This window comes from Hibiscus syriacus, unplaced genomic scaffold (assembly GCF_006381635.1).
Source record: "Hibiscus syriacus cultivar Baekdansim isolate YM2019G1 unplaced genomic scaffold, ASM638163v2 tig00110720_pilon, whole genome shotgun sequence".
Taxonomy (NCBI): domain Eukaryota; kingdom Viridiplantae; phylum Streptophyta; class Magnoliopsida; order Malvales; family Malvaceae; genus Hibiscus; species Hibiscus syriacus.
In genome coordinates, this window is record NW_024062838.1 from 16,399 (window position 1) to 31,432 (window position 15,034).

Consider the following 15,034-nt stretch of genomic DNA (forward strand, 5'->3'; position numbering starts at 1 on the left):
TTCAAGGTTCTCTAAACCAAATCCTAATGGGCAAAGTTTTGAAAACTATTGAAAAATAAAGTTTTGAAAATCAATATACGTATAGTTTTCATAATTACAACATAATTAAATCAAAACACAACAATTTAAAATTAATTAAAATTTTCATTTTTTTTAATTTCAAAAATTCAAAAATTAATTGAAAAATTGTGAGATTTTGATGAAATTAGTTGTAAAATCTAGTTTTTGAACACTAAACAATCAATGCCCGATCACTATTTCAATCTAGAACTAATTAAAACTGGTCTTATGTTCAAAAATTGATAAAATAGAAGTTTTAGAAAAATACCTTGAAGATTTTCAGATTTTATGAGAATGTGATGATTTTTGCACTAGTTTGATGATTCCAACAGGTTTAGGAGATGATATTTGAAGTAATTCCGATTAGAAATCGATGTTTTGAAGCAAAGTGGAGATTTGGGAGAAAGAAAGAGTGAAAGGCGACAAAGGAAGTTTGAGTGAAATAGGGTGTTCTGACCGTGTTATATCCAGAACCCCCTCCCATTCAAAGGGGGAATCAGTTCCCCTTCAAGGGGGGTATCGATTCCCTATGCACCAAAAATGCTAAAATTTGATTTTAAACACTCAAAATGCTAAATTAATTTTCTCTAGTGGTATTAGCAACTCATATATTGAAAATTAATCATGTTCAATCAATTAATTTTACCCTTAAACTACATTTGAACATAAAATTAATTTTCACTAAGAATCATAAACTCCCCCTAACTAAAAGCAAAGAATGCAATAAAAAATTATTATAAGCATTTTTCATTTATTCTTAAAAGTGCTAAAATCATTTTAAATACTAAGTGAAGATATGTCAGTTAAACCTAATTCTCTCCTAAGTGTCCAAAATATTTCCTTGTCTAAAGGCTTTGTAAAGATATCCGCTAATTGATGCAAAGTATCAACAAATTCTAGAACTACATCTTCCTTAGCGACATGGTCTCTAATGAAGTGATGTCTAATTTCAATATGCTTAGTTCTAGAGTGTTTGATGAGATTTTTAGTGAGACAAATAACTAGTATTGTCACACTTGATAGGAGTGGTACCTACTTCAATTCCATAATAAAAAAGTTGTTGTTTCATCCATAAAACTTGTGCACAACAACTATCGGCTGAAATGTATTCCGCTTCAGTGGTAGATAATGCAACACAATTTTGTTTCTTTGAAAACCAAGAAATTAGCATATTTCCAAGGATTTGGCAAGTACCGGAGGTGCTTTTCCTATCTAATTTGTAACCTCCATAATCCGTATCAGAGAAGGCATGCAAGCTAAAGCTAGAGTCTCTAGGATACCAAAGTCCTAAACTAGTAGTGTCCTTAAGGTATCTAAAGATCCTCTTAACAGCTAGTAAATGTGATTCCTAAGGCATGATTGAAATCTAGCACATAAGCAAACACTAAACATAATGTCCGATCTACTTGCAGTTAGATAAAGCAAAGAGTCAATCATTGACCTATATAATTTAACATCCACACATTTACCTCCTTCATCTATGTCAAGCTTTGTTGATGAGCTCATTGGAGTGTCATGAGGTTTCCCATTTTCCAGTCCAAACTTCTTGAGCATATATTGACATACTTAGCTTGATTGATGAAGATGTCATCTTTTCTTTGCTTGATTTGGAGTCCCAAGAAAAATGAGAGCTCTCACATCATGCTCATCTCGAATTCACTTTGCATTAGCTTAGAAATTCTTGGCAAAGAACATCATTAGTAGAACCAAATATTATATCATCAACATAAATTTGAACTACTAATAAATCTTTACCTTTATGCTTTAAAAACAATGTAGTGTCAACCTTCCCTTTTGAAAAACCTTTTTCGATTAAAAAGGTTGACAATCTTTCATATCAAGTCTAAGAGCTTGTTTTAAACCATAAAGCGCTTTTGTCAATTTAAGAACATGATTTGGAAATTTTGAATCTTCAAAACCAGGTGGTTGTTCCACATACACTTCTTCTTTTATAAAACCATTTAAAAATGTACTTTAAACATCCATTTGATATAATTTAAATTCATGAAAACATACAAATGCTAATAACATTCTAATTGCTTCCATCCTAGCTACGGGAGTATATGTTTCATCATAGTCTATGCCTTTTTCTTAATTATACCCTTGAGCAACAAGTCTAGCCTTGTTTCTCACTATATTACCACTTTCATCAAGCTTATTCCTAAATACCCATCTAGTACCTACAGTAGACTTATTACTAGGCCTTTCAACTAATGTTCATACTCTACTTATCTCAAATTGATTTAGCTCTTCTTGCATAGTCATAATCCAATGTTCATCATTTAATGTTTCTTTAATATTCTTAGGCTTTATGCATGAGATAAATGCAACATAATTACAAATATTTCTAAGAGAAGATCGAGTTGTTACCCCTTTGGATGGATCATCCATAATCTCACCATCCTTGACATAGTTGTACTCTCTTAGGTAAGATACTTCCCTTTCTTCAATGGTTGGATTCTCGAGAGGATCTTGAGTTTCCTCATCTTTCGTTTTTTCTTTTGATGATGGTTCTCTAACGTTATGTTCAACGTCATGTCCAACGTCATTTATATTTATAATGCCTACATCATCATTCACACAAGAATCCTTCCTTGGAAGGGGATTATCATCGAAAACAACATGTATAGACTCTTCTACAACTAAAGTTCTTTTATTAAATACTCGATAAGCTTTAGAATTTAAGGAATAACCCAGAAAATTTCCTTCATCACTTTTGGGAACAAATTTGCCAAGATTGTCTTTACCGTTGTTTAAAACAAAACATTTACATCCAAAAGGATGAAAATAACTAATGTTAGGCTTTTTTATTTTTAAAAAGTTCATATGGAGTTTTCTTCAAAATAGGCCTAATCATTACTCGATTAATAACATAACAAACGGTATTTGTGGCTTCCGCCCAAAAATATTTTGGCAAATTGTTTTCACAAAGCATGGTTCTAGCCATTTCTTCTAACGTTCGATTTTTCCTCTCAACAACTCCATTTTGTTGAGGGGTTCTAGGTGCTGAAAAATTATGGCTAATACCATTAGAATTACAAAATTCAATAAATCCAAGATTTTCAAATTCAGTTCCATGATCACTCCTAACACTAGTTATAGAGTAACCTTTTTCGTTTTGGATTACTTTTGAAAACGTGATGAATTTTTCTAATGCTTCATCTTTAGTACTTAAAAATAGAACTCAAGTATGTCTAGAATAGTCATCTACCAATACAAATACATATTGTTTTCCACCCAAGCTAGTAGTTCTAGATGGCCCAAAAAGATCTAAATGGATCAATTGTAATACTCTACTAGTGGATACGTCATTAATGGATTTAAAAGAAATTCGCTTTTGTTTTCCTTTAGAACAAGCATCACAGATTTTATCTTTGTCAAATTTTAGTTTAGGCATCCCTCGAACCAAATCTCCTTGAATTAACCGTTGCAAAACACTCATACTAGCATGTCATAATCTCTTATGTCATAACCAACTATCATGCTCATGCTTAGCAACTAGGCATAAATTAGTCATATCTATAGAGTCTAAATGAACCATGTAATTGTTTCCTATTCTATGACCAACAAGCATAATCCGATTAGATATAATGTCAATGACTTTACAACCATTAATATCAAATATGACATTGAATCCCTTATCGCACAATTGACTAATACTCAATAGATTATGCTTTAATCCATTCACATACAAAACATTATGCAATGTTGATTATCGAGATTAAAAGCACATGCATAAAGTTTTTGAAAATGTTATGCATTAAAACTTTATAATATTAAAAAAATCTATGCATAAACATTAAGAAAAATTTAAGGTCAAAATTTTGCAAAACCAAAGTTCTTGAAAAATCGATATCAATTGTTAAAGATATATCAATTACATTTTAAAAACAATTTTGTCCAAAAATTAATATGATGAACTAGTGTTTATAAAACAATACCAAAAATTACTATGTTCATCATACAATATTTTTCAACATACATGAGATAAAACATAATCATTTAGAATTATTCAACATTTAAAACCTCATGCATGCATAAACTAAATGAGCAACCAAATAAAATAAAAACATTAAGTTTAGAGGTTACCCATTCCTTTTTTATGTGTGGCTAGAGCATCTTGAATATCATCATCTTCATCACCATTGCTCTCACACACCTACAAGAGACATTTAAGTAGATTTTGGTATCCAAATTGCTTTGGATCCTTGAACATTAGTTTCAATGCCTCTTGTTCCTTTTGGAACCCATACTTGTCTAATTTTAAATCGTTTTCCTTTCATTAAAGGACAAATATGTTCCTTATGACCATGATAATGACAATGTGAACATATTGTCATTATTGAACTAGATGAATTATTTAAAATGATCTCTTTTTCTTTTGTTAAACATTCAAGCTTAACTTTCAAATCGAAATTTTCTTTTTCAATACTTTCAAATTTCATTTTTGAAAGCTCTAAATTCTTCTTCAAGATTTCATTTTGATTTTCAAAATCCATTTTCGTTTCTAGAAGAAGTTTGTTTAATTTGAAAATTTCTTTTTCAAAGTTTTCAGATTTTATTTTTGACAACTCTAACTCCTTTCTCAAAATTTCATTTTGATTTTCTAAATATAGTTTGACTTTCAAAAGAAGATTATTTTTAGCGATAAATTTAGAAATCAATTTATTGTATTTGGAGTTCATGGTCTCAAACTCTGAAAATAATTCATCATAAGCATCTTGTAACTCATTAAAAGATTTTGAATTTAATCTATTTGAGTTAGAAGATACCTTTGGCTCTGTGAGAGCTAATAGAGACATCACCTTTATTGGTTCTTCTTATTCCTTGTCTCTATAGATCTTCTTAAGCTTATCCCACATCTCCTTGGCATTTGAACAAGAAGAAACTCCTTTATATATATTAGGATCAATTGCATAACACAACATGTGCATAGCCTTTGTATTTTGTTGAGCTTTCTTTCGTTCTTGATCACTCCACTTCTTTGCCTTCTTTGTAGGAGAAGAATATCCTTTCTCGATCATCATCCAAGTTTCCATATCAAATGCTTAGATAAATATCATCATAAGCTTCTTCCAAAGACGATAATTTGTTCCATTGAAATGTGGAGGCACGTCAATTGGTCTGGATTCTTCCATGGAGAATGAACCGTAAGTGGACGCCATCTTTATCGATTTAACTCTTCCCGGGTCTACTCAAGAGGTGGTTAAACCTTCAAATGAGTCAAGCTCCAATACCATTTATTGAGTTAATCTATCGACGAATATGGCCAAGAGGGGGGTGAATTGGCAATTAAAATTTCGGTGGAAGTTTTTGCAGAAAATTAAAAGTAATTGCGCAGCGATTTAGAGTAGTTCGACTTTCTTAATCAAAGTCTACGCCCACTACCTTAGCTATCCACACTAAGGATTTTCCAACAAATTCACTAATTTTTTTCTTTCTTTTGAGGCCAAAGAGATAACCTTACAACTCCCTCAAGAATATACCTCAATTCTTGAGAACGCTCTTTTTCAAAGAGAAATACACAAATTTGCAAACATACAAGGAAAACCTCACAAGGTATATTGTTTTCACAATTCTAGAACAAAGAAAGAATACTCAAGAATGAATAAAATTGAGTACAAGTAGTTTTCTTGAAAGCAAAATGAATATTGAATGAAAAATAGGCTTGAAGTGCTCAAACAATGAGTTTGATGCTTTCTCTTTGATTCTCTCTTGATTCTTATTGTTTCTTGTTATTGATCAATGGCTTCTAAGCTTGTTTAAATACTCCTTCAATTGATTCTGAACGTTGGGGATGATTAGAGGAGTCAATGGAGCCGTTTAAGTGTGAAAACCATTAATAAAACAGCTTGGAGCATGGGGGGAATCGGTTCCCTAAGTGTAAAATTCAAATATTTTGACCGTTGAATAGGGGGGAATCGGTACCCCTTAGGGGGGAATCGGTTCCCTCCGAGTAATTTGTTTTTCTCAGAGCCAAACCATTCAGGGGGAATCGGTACCCCCTTGGGGGGAATTGGTTCCCTCTTGACAATCTGAAATTTTTGGCTTTGAAACGGTTCGAAATACTTTGTAAAATTGTTTTGAAATTATTTTAAGATTAAAACTTAATTTTACACTTGAGTAAGAAAATGACATTTGAAAGATTTGGAGTAATATTTTGATATTCGAATAATTATATCGAATATACTTAGAAAATCTTTTGTAAAATCTTAAAATTCATTTAACTTAATTTGCTATATCGAAATATCAAAATGTTTTCAACATTTACCCAATGAAGAGGGGCATAGAAAAGGGTCAAAAGTTGATCAAGAAGAAAAAGAATATGCAGGGTTTTCAATTCTATCCCTTCAACTTTTCGAGTGAAAATTTGCATTCAAAAATGCTCTCAGCAGAATTAATTACTCCACGATATGTCCAGCCACAGTGGCCTCCAAAAGAAAAGTGGACCTATAAGGAGGTTCCTTGGATAAACGAGACTGGAACTCCAAATTGTTTAGCTAAGGTTCCTAGTAACCTTGAGGGAAATTTCAAAGAACCTTTAGAGCAAGCAATTCAAAAGTGCAAGGTAGAAAAAGGGGTAAAAGTTCAATGCTCAGAAATCATTGTCTCGACAGAGACTAATGTGATCAAATCCTGTGAAGAATATCAGATGCAAGCAAATGGGAAAAAATCAAAGTAAAAGGCTCCCATGGATGTAATTCGAGATTGGCCCGTAGGTTTAAAAATAAACTGGGAAGATGCCACCATTAAAACATCTCAAACACCCATATCAGACTTCCTGAGGACAGATGGGACTTTGGGCAGTTTAGAGAACCTAACGAATACTACGCCCATCACAGCTACAATATGTGTTCAGAACCAGGACAAAGCTATTGTCACCAATGATAATTGTTTTGAGCCCAACTTCCAATTGATAAACGAGGAGATGAGATCTGAATAAAAAATTGCTAAGAAAGAAGTAGAAACTGGTACGTCTGAGGAATCATCCAAACGAGCCCAGATAAGAGAAATGATAAAAAGATGGGGGGCAAGTGAGGACAAAGACTCTTGTCTAATTATAAACCCAACATTCTAGGAATGATAGGGCAAGCCTAATAAACAAGTGGAAGTTGTTATCTTCCACAGTTGCGTTTCATTTTCAGCATATTGTTTGAACATGTTTTTTGTTCATTTCTCCGTCTTTTTGTGATAAATAAATTTGTGTTGCTTTTAATGTTATGAACATTGAATCAACTTTGAAATCTTGAAATTCTTTGAGTATCATTAGATTAAAAGCTCTTTACGATTAGAGTTATACATCTTTGACAAAAGTATCAAGATTGAATACCAAAAAAAAAGGACCCTGGCCTTACCTCAGAAGAAATACATCCCCCAAATATTACCTTTCCACAAATATGAGAGAGTTTTCTCCAATGTAAGGAATTAGACAAAAGGTTTGGTTTTGATATTTATAAGCATACAACGTGGGGCATCTTTTGTGACATTACAAAGCTAGCTAGATTACTTTTCTATTGATGAGGTTCGACGATGAAACTTTGACAAATCTAGTCTAAAGTTAGCTGCTGGTGAATTAAAATTTGGTAATGAGATTTTCTGACTTTCACCTAACACGTAGACTATAACAGGTTCTCTGTAAAAGTAAGAGTCATATATTCAATAAAAGCTGAGTTATTCCATTAAGGCAATTGGTTCTAGAGGAAACTCAAAAGCCCCGACTTTATGAATAGATTATGTTCAAAATATGGCATTGTTCAGGTACCTGGCAATTTGGTGTTTGCTCCACTGTGATTGTCAAGTCGAAGACTTTGTGATAAGATGAACCCTTTAGGTATCCCAATGTAGGCTAATGTCAATAAAGTCGAATTCAGCTAGCCAAAAGAAGTTGTTGTAAAGAAAGTGAAATAATAATTGTTATAGTCTATTTAACACATATGCACACAAAAATATCGTTATTAGATTGATGTTTTCACGCTGCTTTGAATAGAATCAAAGATTTCAGAGAATTGAAATGGAAGTATTTAGAAGGTCTAGTTATTGTTATACTAGATTGTGTCATTTTGAACGTATCCGGATAAAGATACCAAGTCAAGAAAATGAGGTATGTGACAATGTTCACAAAAGAGTGAGAGATGAGTGACATCTTCACTGAGATGTAACCATAGAAAATAGGGAAGCCAACCTAAAACTAAACTCTCAATCTTGATACTTGTCAAAGAACTATAACTCTGAAATGGTAAAAGTTATTAATTTTTTCGATATTCTTTAAATTCATTCTTATGATTTGATTCTATTGTGAACCTGTAAGGGGTAATTTTTTACAAAATTCTTTAATTCTTTGATAAAGAAAGGAGGAAAAACATTTTCAAACAAGACGGTCTCAAATGAGAAAGAATCTTAAAGCAAGTTGATGCATATTCTACCTCTATTGTAGAAAAAGAATGAGCAATTCCAGAATGATAAAGCATTTCACATTTTTGAAAACAAGTGGTCCGAAAGACCTGAAAGACTGGAGAATTGAATTTGTAATACTCTCTAGTGATATTATCAGTAACCCATCAAGAAGGATTACCCTATTTAAAATGGGCATATATCTCAGTGCATAGCAAAAAGGCTAGAAAGTGATCCGTCAAGAAGAAGATAATTACCTCATTCGAAATAGGCATGTATTTCAGACATTTATGTCTGAATGATTGATCACTTCTTAAGTTTGTGACAACATGAAGAGAATCTCTCAAGTTACTTAACAACACTACTATTTAGTAACACTGGAATGAGAGCATTCAAGATTAAGAGATTTTGGGTACCAAGAGAGCCACAAGTACCCACAATGGGCCATTATCAAAGTTGGACCTCGTAGAGATCATGAGATTCAAATCAGAATGGACGCTGATATCTCATTGGTATTTACAGAGTTTGGCATAGTTACATCTACATTCTTCAAAGACGATACATTCTCATTTCAAAGATAAGAGCTTTATTGGATTTCTACACAAGTTCAGGTAAAGAAAGCCAACCTTATCAGAGACAAGGACTTGCTGGTGCAAGAAGGAATTAACACAGCTCAAAACTTGCAAGAATGCACATTAATAAAGATCGTTTTTGAAGTCATCCCTTCAAAAACAACATGCATAATACATCATTTCATACATACATGATACATTTTTATGCTTGGAGTAATTTTGTTTTTCTTTTGATAGTTTCCCTAGAATTCCAATCGTGGCTTTATGGGAACATGTTTTTTAGGAAACTTAATCTTGTTTCCTAGAATCAATTTTTGACTTCCTCGTGAAGAGAAGTCAACCTTTATTATTTCTGACTCCTCCGTAGAGTCAATCCTTGACTTCTCTTGAAGAGAAGTCAACATTTATTATTTTTTACTCCTCAGTAGAGTCAATCCTTGACTCTCGTGAAGAAAGTCAACCTTTATTATTCCTGACTCCCCAGTTGAGTCAAATTTTAACTTCCTCATTAAGAGAGGCCAACATTTGTTATTCCTGACTCCCCGGTAGAGTAGTGAAGCAAAGCCATCTTAGCCTCCACGAAAGAGTGGTGAAGCAAAACAATCTTAGCCTCCATGGAAGAGTAGTGAAGCAAAGCAATCTTAGCCTCCACGAAAAAGTAGTGAAGCAAAGCATCTTAGCCGCCACGGAAGAGTAGTGAAGCAAAGCAATCTTAGCCTCTACAGAAGAGTAGTGAAGCAAAGCAATCTTAACCTCCATGGAAGAGTAATGAAGTGAAGCAATCTTAGCCTCCACGGAAGAGTAGTGAAGCAAAGCCATCTTAGCCTCCACGGAAGAGTAGTGAAGCAAAGCAATCTTAGCCTCCACGGAAGAGTAGTGAAGCAAAGCAATCTTAGCCTCCACGGAAGAGTAGTGAAGCAAAGACATCTTAGCCTCCACGGAAGAGTAGTGAAGCAAATTCATCTTAGCCTCCACGGAAGAGTAGTGAAGCAAAGCTATCTTAGCCTCCACGGAAGAGTAGTGGAACGAATTTCCCATCAAAACATGTAGTCAATTGGATGAAAATTCCTTGTCTTTTTATCTTTGCTCTATTCTTGTTAACACAAAAATGAGCAAAGAGGGGCAGCCGTCGACAGTCATTTTTGTCCCGTATTTTTATACTATTATTATTATAATAATTATATTATTATTACAAATAATACAGTAAAAATAAAGTCCCAATCCCGGAGGCCCGTTTTCCAGATCTAATATAGCATAAATTTTAGGGTTCACCAACCGTAAAGCTATTCCGATCGCCGCCTCCAGGTGGCCCAACCGGTTACTACCATGATATCGTCGCCTCCACTGACACCATACCACTGCCGCTGTCACCATCAGATCTCACCAGAAGACTCCATAAGCCATAGGAGAACCGCACACCTCACTCCCTATGGTGAGTCACCATTGTAGATCCGGTGACTCACCAAAATGAACGGTTTTTGAAGCTTTCCGAGGCTTATAAAAAGCCTTAAAAACCTACAAAAAAAAGAAAAAGAAGGGGGAAGAGAGCAAGCAACACTAAACGAGTAGGAAACAAACTGAAAGGAGAAGAAATGAGAGGATATCTTACCTTCGTGAAGCCCAAACGTCGTCGGAAAAGTTGATTTTACCGAAGGTAAAATCTTAGATCTAGTTTGTTTTGAAGTTTTTTAGAAAAAAATGAGGGTGATTTTGGGTTTAGGGTGAATCGATCTACGATTTGAGCTATTTTATTTTTTTTGGTTATGAATAGTAACTGAAATAGTGACCGGCGCATAAATAGTAACCAATCGGTGGTCAGAATAGTGATCGGTCGGTGGTCGGCCGGTGAACAGAGCTCCTTCTGGTGAGAGAATTTAGAGAGAAGTAAGAGCTTATCTCTCTTTAGAGAGATAAGCAAAAGAGAAAAAAAAGGAAAAATAAGGGAAAATGACCTATTTTGACTTATTTATACTCAAATCAAAACTACGTCGTTTTGGGGAGGGAGTGTCTGTGTAATTTCAGAATTAGTTTAACCTGTCCGTGGTCCCTGTATTCTGTAATCTTCCATTATAGTCACCAAACCCAGGTTTCTATATCTTTTAATTTTGTCTTTGCATTTTATTTATTTTTATTTAGTCGCTACTCGTATATTTACATATATTTAAATAATATTTTAGGATTATTTACACTTTTAATATATATATTTTATAATATTTCGAATATTGACAAATAATTTACATATTTTTAATTTAATCCTATATTATTATTTTGATTATTATTTAATTGCAATTTTATTTTATTATTACCTTTTATGTTTAAATATTTTAAATCTAGTACTTATTTTTTATTTTAGTCACATATATGTATCCTAATAATATATATTAGTGCTTAAAATAAAATAATATAATGAATAGAAAAAATAATAATAATGACATAAAGTAATACCCTTATTAAAAGTAATAATAAAAATTAGAAAGTAGAGTATTATAATTATAATGTTCCATTTTAAAATACATTCCACTAAGTTATGTCCACATTTTTATATATTTTTTTAATCCCACGTTTTTTTATTAATTAATTATAATGTTTCATTTTTTATTTTTTCTTGAAATATGTATTTTATTATCTTAATTTTAATATTTTTAATATTTTCATACTATTAGAGGATTATTTACAACTATAGTACTTTGCATATTAAGTGTTATAATAATAACCTTAATTTTTATATTTTCTTGATTAAATCATTAAAATTATTATATGTAATATGGTTATTTTATTTTATACAATAAGTCATAAAATATTTCCTTAACTTATTAAGAAAGTATTTTAAATGATTTGTTGGTATAAAATAATATTCATAGTTTTTTTATGGGATTATAAATTGAAATTAAATACAAATTTGTTAATTTATTGCAAAGACGTTGATTAATAAATAAGGTACCAATTTTGGGCGTTGTGGGGGTGCTAATCATTCCCCACATGTAACCGACTCCGTACTCATTTTCTGGTAAGCATACCCTTTTTGTGTTATTTTAATATTATTTTTACAAATTTTATTAAAATAACATCATTTTTTGTGACCAATCACACTTCGATAAAATGATTGGTGGCGACTCCTCAAAATTGTGTTTTATCTTATGCCAGAAGAAAAACACTTACTTTTTCGAGACGAGATTTAAAAATAACGACACTTGTTTTCGCCAGACGAAATACCGGCTCGACACTAGTCCCCTTTACTCAAATCGCCGATCATCTCCAACCCCTCATCCGTGGACGACCGACCACACATACGTTACTGACCACCCTTGCTATCATCCAAAATTTTTATAGTTTCAACTCTTATTTTATATTTAAGCCTAATAAAAATGATTGAAGTTTAATTCAAAAATTAATGTGGACAAAAACTTTCAGGGACAAATGAGGAAAAGTAACCGAACTCAGGTACGAAACAAAGCTTTATCCTTGAATCTCCTAGAATAATCTACGAAGTACTCTCTTTTATGGCAGTAGCAGTTCGCAGTTTTATCTAAAAAACTTTTATTTTAAAAAAATATATATTTGTCCTAAAATAAGAGCAAAGTTAAATAAAAAAGAGGAATTCAAATAACCAGAACCATGGAAGTGGTTGCAAGTAAGCAACCAATACAAGAAAAGTTTACAATTCAACACTGCAAGTTTAATATGTAAAAATGCAATCGTGGTTGTTGTATTGAAGTTGCAATTGAGTGATCCAGCAGCCTTGTTATGTCATTGCATGCCTTTGGAGTCCCAAGGGAGTGCTGTAATCCTCTTGCCTGCCGCCTTTCGTCCTCGAAGTCCATCGATCCGTCGAGTCAGCCGAATTCGGTTCCCACGACGACTCCCCCGGAAATCCCCAATGCTGCTGCCCACTGGACACGACGCTATTGCTGCCTGACGACTCTTGTTCCTCCATATCACCACCACCACCTCTCCTAACAGTCACATACTTGTGAAAACTTGGCTCCATCAAATGATCACTTCCAACTACCTCGGATTCAACGAAAGGGTCTCCGGTTTCGATCATTTTCTTCCCGATAACACTAATGTTGGAGCTCGTAGTGGAGTTGAGGTCGGCAACTGCTTCCAGGATGGAGCAAGCCTTGGTAACGCAGGGTGGGAGTGACAACTGTGTGTTGTTCTTTTGGTGAAAATTTTGGATGTCTTCAAGCAATAGCGATGTATATGACGATGGGATTGGATTCAACAAAGTCTCTGGATTGAAGTCCATGTCCCTTGATCGCCTTGATGACTGGCTTCTCGTCAATGGTTGGGGTTTCAGATCATCAGCTCCGGCCTTGGATGGTGCCCGGATCTTGCCATCTTCAACCATTGTTGCCTCCTTTACCGTGCCACTCACATTTGTACCTTTAACATTTGGTTTCTGCAAGCAGAGATTTCGTCCATGGATGTAAGTAAATTAACACCAAGTCTATGCTATGATGCACGTAAATCGAGATTGGTTTACCTTGGTTCCTCCTTGTCCCTTAGTGGCAGACGATTGTTGTGGGTACGCAAGTGAGTTGGGATCGATCTCACTCAACGGGTTTCTTCTATAAGGAGAATGCTCTGCTTTCCTCGAGGAATTACGACTAAGAACTGGCTGTTGCTGATTCTCGTTGCATCCTTTGGCATTATTAGTCCTTGCAGGCGACTGAGACCGAGGTGAAGCAGCGGTCCTTGCAGGGGACTCTTCTACGTTCCTCTTCACAGATGTCCTTTTGACGGGATTTGCAGCAGCTTCTACACCGTTCATGCTCTTATCCATTGCCAATGAAGAAACAGTCGGTGGAACCGAGATCATCTTCCAGAGCCTGTTACTGTTAGTGCCACTGGCAGCATTGTTACCATTAGTGCTTTCAGTATTCTCCGATCTTCTTCCCGGAGAACGGCTCACTCTTCTTCCGCCGGTTCCGCCGCTACTTCTTTCTCGGCTACCAGAACGCTGCTGCTGCTGCTGCTGTTGTTCTCTTTCTCTGCTTGGAGTTCTCCTCCTTCCTTGAGAAGACGACCTACTTGATGACCGGCGGCGCGGGCGGTCGTCGTCTTCGTGTAAACCTTCGTTTCCTTTCTTCCTTGAACTATAATTAGCGGAGGTGGCACCGGCGATTTCATTGTCGTTTTCGCAATCGAAGTCGTAATTTCGCTTGGATCCCGAGTACTTCCTGGAAGAAGGCGTTTTACCCGAGGACTCGCTCCTGCTAAGCCTTCCGCATTGAATCAAAATGGCGTCTACTTCCTCTTTAGTGCAGCTGGACGTCCTCATGGCAGTAGTATTGATGTTGCAGACACCTCCTTCGGTGGAGGCGGAGGAAGCGGGCTCGTTTTCCGTTGACTGCGGTGGTTTTGCGGCGGTTGAGGGGAGCGTTTGTCTCTGTCATGGCTCTTTCTGTGTTTTATGACGAATGCATCCTTCTTCACCAAGCTCTCCTCTAGGCTTGCTTTCACAACCTGTTCTTCAGTTACTCGGTGAATTTCGGGCTCAGCTCCGGCGTTTAGGTTGGTCTCCGCCGCTAATGGTGTCACTGCAGAAGAGAGAGGAGCGGCCTTCGGCTTTGGCTGCGGCGGAAGCTGAGGCTGAGTGTTGTGATGGGAGGCGGAGTCTTTCTTTTTGCTGAAACATCCACCCATTTGGGTTGGTCAATCAAACGAATAGCAAAGTGGGTAGAAATGGATTAGCAAAGGGAAAAATATGAATAAGATTAACGGGTGGTGGGGTACGTTACGCACTGCCTTTTATGACAATTCAAATTTTGAATACTGTGGATCTATCCGTTAAATCGACAGAATCAAATAGACGCTACGACTGACATACTCAACTTTTATTTAATATGTGATAATATCATATTATATAATATAAAATTATTTTAGTTTTAGATAAATTTAAGATAGATATGAGTAAAAATATATTACTAAGATTAACAGTAAAAAATTAAAATATATTCATTGAAAATAAAATAAAGTTAAATCTCAGTCATCTATATTTATTTATT

The 15,034-nt window shown here is 34.7% G+C and overlaps 1 pseudogene; it reads right to left on the bottom strand.

The window, feature by feature from the left end:
* Positions 1-12,615: 12,615 nt before the first annotated feature.
* Positions 12,616-14,708, bottom strand: LOC120139022 (annotated as a pseudogene).
* Positions 14,709-15,034: the final 326 nt, after the last annotated feature.